General features: G+C 43.8%; 1 protein-coding gene across 1 annotated transcript in view; it reads left to right on the top strand.

The window, feature by feature from the left end:
• Positions 1-12,105, top strand: part of LOC137532693 (SLAM family member 5-like) — a 412,994-nt gene that overhangs the window by 27,110 nt on the left and 373,779 nt on the right. Inside the window, exon 2 of the mRNA XM_068253515.1 lies at positions 9,913-9,986. The gene's annotated coding sequence lies outside the window, so the exon portion shown is untranslated. The remainder of the gene's footprint in view (positions 1-9,912; positions 9,987-12,105) is intronic.

Here is a 12,105-nt window from a genome sequence, read left to right as displayed (position 1 = left end):
CTTCACTGGTTATTCACTATAGGCTAGTTCGAATGTATGACTGCCCCCTTCTCCCACTCTCACCTATCAGGTGGCAACAGGGGCGCGTCTCTGTGCCAAGGAACGCATGACCGTTTCTCCCAGCAGGCCGCCTGTCTGGTGGACCTGACGGGGAACTGGCCTGTGTGACGTGGAGCAGGCGAAGCCAAAGCGCCGCCTCCCGCGTTGCCTTGGCTACAGCTAGTGGGAGCGGCGTAGTATCGCCGCTCTCCATAGCGATGTAAGGGGAGACGAGCCTCTATGACGCCAGCCAATAGGAAGCTCCGCAACAAAGTAAACACATCCACACGCTGTGTAAAATACACAGCAAGTAGAAAAGCACATTGGCTGATTCGCAAAGCAAGACATCTAGCAGGGACACTTCAGAAGAGGTGCCAGGCTGGTAATTTAAATGTTATCATACTATAGCAATAGAGATATCCTCCAGATGATGTCCACAACAACACACAATATGAATCATTATAGAGGCTGTCATACAGGGAGGGAAAAGACCAAGATAAACAATATAATGATAATTATTAAATAAATGGTAACAAGTCCAGCTCACGATTTAAGCCACGGGGCTCCATAGTATCAAGTTTCTTGCTCCAGTATGCCTCCCTGTATAGCAGCCTCTGTCTTAACCCTATCTCCACCTCTCCTTAGAGGTGCCACATCATGTTCTATAATCATATATCTCAACTGACTGGCCTGGTGGCCAGCCTGTTGGAAATGGAAAGCAACTGCCTGGTCAGTCAATAATTCTCTAATCGCATGTTTATGTGAAGATAATCTTTTTTTCATTTTTTGTGTCGTCTGGCCAATATACAACAGGCCACATGGACATTTTAATGCATAAACAACATATGTAGAATCACATGTGAAACAATCACGTATCTTAAATTTAACACCCGAATGAGGATGCATAATAAATTGGCCCTTGATAACAGAAGAACAGTGCACACAATGCATACATGGAAATGTACCCATGCGATTACGTCTTGATTTTGACTGACCAGCTCCATCACATCTCATATCAGCGCGGACCAATTGGTCTCTCAAATTTGGCGCTCTTTTGTAAGAGGTGATAGGAGGATGGCGAAATTGTTCAATCTCAGGAAAACTATCTGTAAGCAGATACCAGTGGCGTTTAATGATCCTAGCTATACTATCACTTTCAGTGTTGTATTTAGTCAGAAAAGGTAACCTCTTACTAACATCCCGATGTCTCATCCTATTTTCTCCACCTTCCATCGCTCTACTATGAGCAACCCGTACCACCTCATCTGGATAACCTCTGTGCACAAATTTAGTCTGTATCTCATCAAATCTCTGTGATATGACCTCCTCCCCAACTATCCTCCGCACCCTTTGAAATTGCCCCACTGGGACAGATCTAGTGGCCCATAGATGGAAACTCCCAAAGTGTAAGAGGGAGTTTGCATCCGTGGGCTTGGTATAGAGATCTGTAACCAGTTTACCATCTCGGATACTAACCATAGTATCCAAAAAATTCACTTGCTCATTTGAAGTATGTAAAGTAAGTTTGATGTCCCTACACTTGGACATCAATTCCTCAGTGAACTAGGTTAGGGTCGAATGTGGCCCCGCCCACACACAGAAAGCATCATCGATATAACAAAACCATTGCAACGCATGTTGCTTAAATAGAGAACTTGAATAAACAAACATCTCTTCATATACTGACATATAGATATTAGCGTAGGACAGGGCCACATTCGACCCCATAGCTGTACCCCTAATTTGCATATAAAATTGATCCTCAAACCTAAAATAGTTACATTTCAATACTATCTCCAATAATTTGCAGATGAAGCTAATCTGTTGTTGAGACATATCCCAAGCAACCTCTAAGGTGTATTGTACAGCCTCCATTCCACCATCATGTGGAATGGAGGTGTACAAACTTTCTACATCCATTGTAACTAAAATACATTCACCAACAATAGGAGACATGTTATTCAAGATATTCAAAAACATTTGTGTGTCCCTCAGATACGATTTCATGGACACCAAATATGGTCTGAGGATTTGGTCAAGATATTTTGCAAGAGGAGCCAAAACCGAGTCCATCCCTGCCACTATAGGTCGACCTTGAGGGTCTTCTAAATTCTTATGTATTTTGGGACATGTATAAATGACAGGGGTCATGGGAAAGGGTTGTATCAGATACTGAGCAAGTTTGTCATCAATCAAATTGGTAGTTGTAGCGGTAGAAATGATCTGTCCAATTTTCTCCTGAATCTCCATTAGTGGATCATGATCAATCAATTGGTATGTAGTCACATCATTCAACTGTCGCAGGATCTCCTTGCGATACATTACAGTATCCATGACCACAACCGCTCCCCCCTTGTCAGCGGGCTTTATAGTAATTAAAGGGTTGGATGCCAGTTCTTTAATTGCAGATCTCTCTGCTTTTGAGACATTGGAGCGGATCTTACATCCTGTCAGATTGGATCTCCTTAAAAGTGCATCGACTTCTTCCTGTACCTTTTTAATATAAATGTCAATTATCTGACATGATGTAGGTTGGAAATTACTTTTCAGGCGTAGTTTGGTATCTTTAAGAGAAAGTAAACCAATATCTGTATCTGTATATGGGGTATCCTTAATCGGTCGTGGGATAGAAAAAAAGTATTTAAGCTTGATTGATCGAAAAAAGCGTTGCAACTCAACATCAATCTCCAGTGGATCTGGAGTATTGGTAGGGGAAAAGGACAGACCATAATTAAGTGCCGATAGCTGCAGAGGGGTCAAAGCCACAGATGAGATATTCACCATGATCATTTTCTGGGCTGTTTCGGATGCCGAGACCGCAATCGATCTCTGATTCCGCCTCCCTCTTCTCCTCTTCCTGCCCCCCCTCCGTGTCCTCCCGCCTTGCAACTTGATCCGAAAAACCCTCCTGGTCTGAACTAGTATAGGAGTCTGTAGAGTCAGGTAACTCTTTACCTCTAGGCCATTTATCAGCTGGGCCACCAGGTTTTGGTCTGCGTGGAGGTCTTGGTCTCTGAATGTGCCTTTGCCAAGAATAAATATAGCCCTGATTGTAATCATGTTCATCCCGTGTAAATTTGTCACGTTTAATCGCTTCAATTTGTTTTTGATGATTATCAAGCATAGTCATGAGCTCAGATGTAAACAGTTCATATGTCTCTACTGAGACCAAAGCTTTCAATTTATCCTTGAGTGCTATGCGTTGTGAAGTTAGTTTAGGAAGTTCCTCCTGTATTTTTTCAATGGTAAGCGTCATCGCATCAAATGACGCCTTATTCCAAATTAAAGTCCATTTGTGACAAAATGGTTTATCCGTGGGAAATATGATGGGTGCGACATTAGACCTCATCCCACGTGGGATACGTTTAACACGGTGATACTCCGCCAAAGTTTTGGCATGAAGTTCCAATGTAGTATAAAGCTTGGCCACTTTTATGATATTCTTGCAAATGCTTTTCTCATCAGCCACGGTAAGAAATGACACCTCAGTAGAAACCTGAGATATAATCCAAGACGTTTCTTCAGGAGTGTAGGAAAATATTGGAGAGTCCACATCGGTGTCCTCCATGATGCAAAAGATGAGGGTGCACTCACTTATGTGCAGTAATGCAAGTTCCTTTCAAGTGGTAGTGGAGCACTTCCTCAGTAAGCGTCTGCGATGTGCCACGGTAGAGCCAGCTGCACATTGGCTCAGTAGTCAAATTGTAGAGATGAGATTGGCACCATCTATATAAAGTTTCAGCTCTTTTTATTGGCAGTAATCAGCTGTCATCACACTGACAAACATACAGGTTTATATACACATCATAAGAGAGCAATAGCCAATCACATAAGATTACTCATTTAAACAAACCAATCATATGGTCCGTCCTCAGAGCGGACCTGATAGGAAACTTCACTGATTATTCACTATAGGCTAGTTTTTGAATATCTTGAATAACATGTCTCCTATTGTTGGTGAATGTATTTTAGTTACAATGGATTTAGAAAGTTTGTACACCTCCATTCCACATGATGGTGGAATGGAGGCTGTACAATACACCTTAGAGGTTGCTTGGGATATGTCTCAACAACAGATTAGCTTCATCTGCAAATTATTGGAGATAGTATTGAAATGTAACTATTTTAGGTTTGAGGATCAATTTTATATGCAAATTAGGGGTACAGCTATGGGGTCGAATGTGGCCCCGTCCTACGCTAATATCTATATGTCAGTATATGAAGAGATGTTTGTTTATTCAAGTTCACTATTTAAGCAACATGCGTTGCAATTGTTTCGTTATATCGATGATGTTTTCTGTGTGTGGGTGGGGCCACATTCGACCCTAACCGAGTTCACTGAGGAATTGATGTCCAAGTGTAGGGACATCAAACTTACTTTACATACTTCAACTGAGCAAGTGAATTTTTTGGATACTATGGTTAGTATCCGAGATGGTAAACTGGTTACAGATCTCTATACCAAGCCCACGGATGTAAACTCCTTCTTACACTTTGGGATTTTCCATCCGTGGGCCACTAGGAGATCTGTCCCAGTGGGGCAATTTCAAAGGGTGCGGAGGATAGTTGGGGAGGAGGTCATATCACAGAGATTTGATGAGATACAGACTAAATTTGTGCACAGAGGTTATCCAGATGAGGTGGTACGGGTTGCTCGTAGTAGAGCGATGGAAGGTGGAGAAAATAGGATGAGACGTCAGGATGTTAGTAAGAGGATACCTTTTGTGACTAAATACAACACTGAAAGTGATAGTATAGCTAGGATCATTAAACGCCACTGGTATCTCCTTACAGATAGTTTTCCTGAGATTGAACAATTTCGCCATCCTCCTATCATCTCTTACAAAAGAGCACCAAATTTGAGAGACTAATTGGTCCGCGCTGATATGAGATGTGATGGAGCTGGTCAGTCAAAATCAAGATCTAATCGCATGGGTACATTTCCATGTATGCATTGTGTGCACTGTTCTTCTGTTATCAAGGGCCAATTTATTATGCATCCTCATTCGGGTGTTAAATTTAAGATACGTGATTGTTTCACATGTGATTCTACATATGTTGTTTATGCATTAAAATGTCCATGTGGCCTGTTGTATATTGGCCAGACGACACAAAAAATGAAAAAAAGATTATCTTCACATAAACATGCGATTAGAGAAGTATTGACTGACCAGGCAGTTGCTTTCCATTTCCAACAGGCTGGCCACCAGGCCAGTCAGTTGAGATATATGATTATAGAACATGTGGCACCTCTAAGGAGAGGTGGAGATAGGGTTAAGAGGCTGCTATACAGGGAGGCATACTGGATCAAGAAACTTGATACTATCGAGCCCCGTGGCTTAAATCGTGAGCTGGACTTGTTACCATTTATTTAATAATTATCATTATATTGTTTATCTTGGTCTTTTCCCTCCCTGTATGACAGCCTCTATAATGATTCATATTGTGTGTTGTTGTGGACATCATCTGGAGGATATCTTTTGTGTTATAGTATGATAACATTTAAATTACCAGCCTGGCACCTCTTCTGAAGTGTCCCTACTAGATGTCTTGCTTTGCGAATCAGCCAATGTGCTTTTCTACATGCTGTGTATTTTACACAGCATGTGGATGTGTTTACTTTGTTGCGGAGCTTCCTATTGGCTGGCGTCATAGAGGCTCGTCTCCCCATACATGGCTATGGAGAGCGGCGATACTACGCCGCTCCCACTAGCTGTAGCCAAGGCAACGTGGGAGGCGGCGCTTTGGCTCCGCCTACTCCGCGTCACGCAGGCCAGTTCCCCATCAGGTCCGCCAGACAGGCGGCCTGCTGGGAGAAACGGTCATGCGTTCCTTGGCACAGAGACGCACCCCTGTTGCCACCTGATAGGTAAGAGTGGGAGAAGGGGGCAGTCATACATTCGAACTAGCCTATAGTAAATAACCAGTGAAGTTTCCCATCAGGTCCGCTCTGAGCGACGGACCATATGATTGGTTTGTTTAAATGAGTAATCTTATGTGATTGGCTATTGCTCTCTTATGATGTGTATATAAACCTGTATGTTTGTCAGTGTGATGACAGCTGATTACTGCCAATAAAAAGAGCTGAAACTTTATTAGATGGTGCCAATCTCATCTCTACAATTTGACTACTGAGCCAATGTGCAACTGGCTCTACCGTGGCACATCGCAGATGCTTACCGAGGAAGTGCTCCACTACCACTTTAAAGAAAGTGGTTGTTCTATGGGGGCATGTTGGGAGTTGTGGTGCCTCAATGGGAGGCCCGTGGGAGCATGGGAGGGGGTCCACTAGATGGTCAGGGAATACATTGGGGAAATGCCAGATAACCTGGCAGCAGGCCAGCTCACTCAGCAGAAAGCCAGACCAGCCAGCACAGAAGCCAGATAACTCTATTTATGTGATATGCTACATTTTTGTTTTGTATTAATGGAAAGGAAGGCTTTATACAACATTTTGCTGGGCATGCCTACTTAGAACGCTGTTAAGTTCATGTAAATCTGGTTTCACCCATGACCACAACCACATTCTGGTGCATGGCCACACCCATCTTTTGGTTGGAGTGCCCCGGATCTCTTAGGATACTAGGAACGCCCCTGCCAGGAGGAGTCAAGGAAGGTGATCATGCTGGTGTTCTTCTTACTTCTTCCATTCGGCTGCACCGCGCGTCACTGGCTCCCTACCGCCTATCATTTATGACCTTCTGCCTGCGCCCCCTTCTTCTATTTACCGGTCTGCGCCCAGGGCAGTCGCCCCGCCTGCTCTGCCCAAGTAATGGCCCTGATAGCAGTACTGCAATTGACAAGTCTGATGCAACAGACTCAACAATACCTCTGGATAAGAGTTCATGCTGTGTTCATTGTGATCATGCATGGCAAACATCTGATCAGGTGTGAACCAAGCCTAAAGCCATGTACACATGTAAGATAAAAATCCTTGGAAAACGAGCAATGTATCTGCTTCATAGGTTTATAAGTAAGGCTTGATCATTCTATCAATGTTGTACACATGCAAATGATCAGAAATATCTGACTATCTCATACACACCGATTGTTGGCAGACTATTTCTGAAAAATCTTAAAAGGCAACTGAAGTGATAAGAATATGGACGCTGCCATATTTATTTCCTGTTAAAAAATACCAGTTGTCTGGCAGTCCTATTTGGTTGCAGTAGTATCTGAAAACCACCAGAAACAAGCATGCACAATCCTGTCAGATCTGACAATAATGTCAGAAACACCTGCTTTGATGCATGCTTGTTCAGGGTCCATGGCTAAAAGTGTTAGAGGCAGGGAATCAGCAGGATAGCCAGGAAACTGGTATTGCTTAAACATATCAGTCGATAGCGTGTAAAGAATAAATGCTCTACCTGATAATTTCGCCACTCTGGTGTGCCTTTTTTTGTGTTTTTTTATCCATTATTGCTCCAGGAAAAATCCAATATGGCCGCCGGCTCATATCCCTTCTGCTTCCAGGTTATGAGCTGTTCTGGATGTGCTGTCTAGCCCAGGCATGGGCAAATTTGGCCCTCCAGCTGTTAAGGAACTACAAGTCCCACAATGCATTGCAGGAGTCTGACAGCCACAGTCATGACTCATAAAGGCAAATGCATTGTGGGACTTGTAGTTCCGTAACAGCTGGAGGGCCGAGTTTGTCCATGCCTGGTCTAGCCTCTATGAGACTATAGACAAGCAGGGCTGCTGCTACAGCCTTTCATCTGTGTGCTTTCAACTTTACTATTCTGGTATGCTGTGTGGCTGCCTGTAGGAAGTGTCTCTCATAGAAATGAAACTGCATACAGTAGACATACCTCCCAACATTTTCATAACAGAAAGCGGGACAATTAGACCACACCCCTAACCACACCCCCAACACACACCCTAGTCACGCCCACCAAAAGTTTTTTTTTTTAAAGAAATATTTTTATTTTAATTGATATTACTCCCGAAAACAAAATTACCAATGTGGGGAAGAGCGTGAGGGTGTCCGTGGTTGGGGAGGAGGGGGAGGGTGGTCGTGGGTGGGGAGGAGGCTAGAAAACAAAATGATCGAGGCGCCAGCCGCGGGGATGCGGGATGGGTGACCGCCATTACATTCCTCCCTCCCTTCCTCCTAATGTGCCCCCAGTGTCCCCCCTGCCTGCAGAGTAAAGTGCGCAGCTGAGCGGGCTGTCATTTAATCTTACCATTGCTCCTTGCGTACCGGCATCTCATCTGGTCTTCTCGGATTTCTGCTTCCTGTGATGTCACAGGAAGTAGAGTGAAGCCAAATCCCGGTACGCAAGAAGCAATGGTAAGATTAAATGACAGCCCGCTCCGCTGCGCACTTTACTGCGTTTCGTCACTGTTAACAGACTAATGGGGATCAGAAGGCTAATCCGTGATCACAGAGAATATCTGCACATACATACTGGGAAATATTGGTATCATTTGAATGCACTCTTGAGATGGGGTTTAAATAAAGCAGTTAAACGCATTTGGTGAATTTACCCATAAACTGTTCAAATTAAATTTCCTGGAGGAAGAAAAAAGGTAAAAAGAGAAACTCCTCACCCACATGACCATATACCATATCTGCATTGTAACAGAGATGGGCTTGTAGTCAAGTGGGTGAAAAAGATGGTTGAAGTTCCACCTCAAACAAACCTGAGACAGGGGGATTTAAAAAAATTATACATACCTGGGGTTTCCTCGAGCCACCTCCCGGGCCGACCGCTTCCTTGCCACCCTCCTCCGCCGCTTGTATCGTCTGCAATTCGCCCTTGCATTCCTCCGGTCTGTGGCGTTTTGCACATATGTGGCCCGGCCGCGCTTGCGCCACTGTTGCGCTCCCATTGTACTACTGTGTCCCGACTGAAGGATTTTCGGGGCCGAATTGCGGACAATCCAGCGATGGAGGAGGATGGCAAGGAATCAATCAGCCTGGAGGGAGCTGTAGGAAGCCCTAGGTATGTATATTTATATTTTTTTATTTTTACCGTCTCAGGTACATAAAACTAGCCTCTTAGTGTCAGGTGGCCTGTTGAGGGAGGGAGTTTGCTGGGCACAACTATGCCCAGTGGCGGAGCTATAGGCTGCAGGGTTCATGGACCTGATCATTCTGCCCTTCTGTTAGTGCCCTTTGTTGTTCCCTGTTGTAGTAGCTCCCAACCATTACAGTAGAGTCGAGAGATACCTGCTGCAGTGCCCTCCGTAGAACCCTGTGGTGCACTCTCGTGCCTTCTTTAGTGTCCTCCATTTTTTTTCCTTGTAGAGCTCTCCAGTGCCCCTGATAGTACTCTCATCTATCCTCTTGTATTTTTCTTAGTTTACCTTGTAGTGCCTTCCATTGCCCTCTTTTTTTCCCATGCCCATTGCTGAGTAGTGGCAGCAAAGTGCATTTTCTTTCTTAAATGTCTTGCTAGCATGCTCTCTGATCTCCTATTACCAATCAGGTCTCTTCATAGCTTCCTCTCGTGCTGCATTACTGTTCTTGACACCATGGCATCATGACATGATCACATAGCAGGATCAGACTGTGAGTGACATGGCTATGGCAGCTACAAAGCACAGGAAATGATCAGAGGGCAGGACCTGTATGAAGACTACTGAAGCATGCTCTGCTGCTAATAATCTTCAATGGGGAGCCTGAGAGGCAGTAGTCAATAGGGGCATGAGGCTCAGGCACAATTGCAGCCTCTGCGACTTCTGTTACTATGTTCATACTGGCCACTCCCACATACTCCTGCATCTATGGAAGCTAGCCTGTGTTTCATTGCAGCACTGGTGTATGGTCATGTGATGTAGCTACCATTCTGTGGTAAGATTCCACTCCCACAGTTCTCTATAGTGCTCTCTATTTCCAAGTAGCCATAGTGACCATTGTGTTTGTTACAGGGCTACTTTGAGATCACCGGTGGAGAGCTGTTCTTCCCTTCAGCCTAGGAGGAGCTGCTGTGAAGGAGTTTCAGGTAGTCATACAAGCTCTATATAAAATAAATTTCTTTTTTTTTTTTAAACTGGTTTCTAATGGTTTCTAGCAGTTTAGATTTCACCTATTAACCTGTTCTTCCCTTGTTAGCGTTTTTGTATTGTTACACAGCTGTTTCATTGTAAAAGCTTCTATCCTTGTGTTGGTAATAATAACAAATGTACTTGCCCTCTTGTGTGTGAACCTAGAGTTACCTCCCTTTCTTGCGTACTCTGACAAAAGCTCAGTACATCTAATGGTGCAGAAGAATGAAAATTCTTTGATAAGCGAGGTCTACGGTGTGATGGAAACAGCGCTCTACAGTCACATGGAACATTTACAATCAGACTCGATACCTGAATGACCCCTCTTGGCTGCAGCCTGGATTGATTTCCCAAAACTAGGGGAACATTTGAACGGAACGAAACTTTTAAAACCCAATTATTGTAGATATGCATTGGGATGTTGGGGCTGAGTGGAGTGACAGTTACACCTATACCTTCATTTTCTTTGCATATATTGGGATTCAGGATACAACATGTCCTTATTATATTTTACCAAAGCTACTCTTTTTAAAGGACACCTTAGGCGAAAAAAAAAACAAATGAAATAAACAATTGTATCTATCCTCCTTCTAAAAATGACTTTTTTTAAAGATATTCCACAGTTTTATTTTATATTTAAGTCTACTTTTGCAGTTTTTACTGTTTAACTGTTTTTGCTCAATGACACATTCATTCAAGTATGCCAGAGCTAAAATCTATGAACTATTGACCCTTTTTATCTCTTCCCTGCTCTCAGAAGCCATTTTTGCTAGGAAAGTGTTTTATAGTTGTAATTTCTTATCAGTGAGGGTCACACTGTAGTCTGACCCAGTCCTGACTCAGACAGGAACTGCCATTTACTTACCTGATGTTTAACTCTTTCAGGCAGAGAAAGAACAAAAGGAACACAGCATAGTTATTTGTGGGCTAGGCACTGTACATACACGTCTATATCATCATGTCACATGTTAACTCGGGTATGCCACGTTACCACTAGATCTACATCTGACCTTGCCACATGTGGAAAATTTGACATGCGGTCCAAAGACTACACTTTTTAGTACAAAACAGGTGAGCCTTTAGTCGTATAAACTTCATGCATATCTAATTAGTAAAACAATTTATAAGTGCCCCAATAAACATACACATACATACATGCACATATATATTTTTTCAGTACACAAAATTTACCTGTACGTAAGAGACAGAGGCCGCCAGGCAATGCACCTTAAACCGAGTGGGAGAGGAGCACCAACTAGCTGCAGTGTGTAATGGTTAAGGGCTCTGCCTCTGACACAGGAGACCTGGATTCGAATATCGGCTCTGCCTGTTCCGTAAGCCAGCACTTATTCAGTAGGAGACCTTTGGCAAGTCTCCCTAACACTGCTACTGCCTATAGAGCGCGCCCTAGTGGCTGCTGCTCTGGCGCTTTGAGTCCGCCAGGAGAAAAGCGCGATGTAAATGTTATTTGTCTTGTCTTGTCATGTAATCATTATCATGAATATCAAAACCAAGGGATTTTGTAAACCCTTAAAGTATACCTGAAGGGAAAAAGTGCCCCAAATGGGTACTTACCTCAGTAGAGTAAAGCCTCTGGATAAGGCTTCTTCTCCAGAGGCTTCTCCTGTCCTCAGAGGCTTCACTAGGGTTAGTGTCACCCGGTGCAGAAACTGGTGTCACCCTTTTCTTACACCATGAACCTCCAACCTCTTCAAGCTCGTAGTAACATTACTTGTTACTGACATTTGTTGACAATGGGGTTGGGAAGGGGTTATACTGGACCCATTTGCTATAGGGGAGAGAGGATTTGGTATTGTTATACTGGCCCAGAGCCGGATGTACCATAAGGCACTTTAGGCACATGTCTACAAGCCCCTGATGGAAAGGCAGCTCTCTCCCCTCCCAGAGTGCCTCCCTCCCTCCTTCAGAGTCCTGATTAGAGAGTATATGGTGAACTCATCGATGAACCCAACAACTCTGTCGTGACCCGGCTACTCACCATAGCCAACTCCCTTGGCCTAGTTCAACACACCAACAACCCCACCCCCTCTGCAGGTCACACTCTCGACCTTATAT

Source organism: Hyperolius riggenbachi, chromosome 9 (genome assembly GCF_040937935.1).
Source record: "Hyperolius riggenbachi isolate aHypRig1 chromosome 9, aHypRig1.pri, whole genome shotgun sequence".
Lineage (NCBI taxonomy): Eukaryota > Metazoa > Chordata > Amphibia > Anura > Hyperoliidae > Hyperolius > Hyperolius riggenbachi.
Note: the sequence above shows the minus strand (reverse complement) of the source record. Positions and strands in the feature narration are given on the sequence as shown.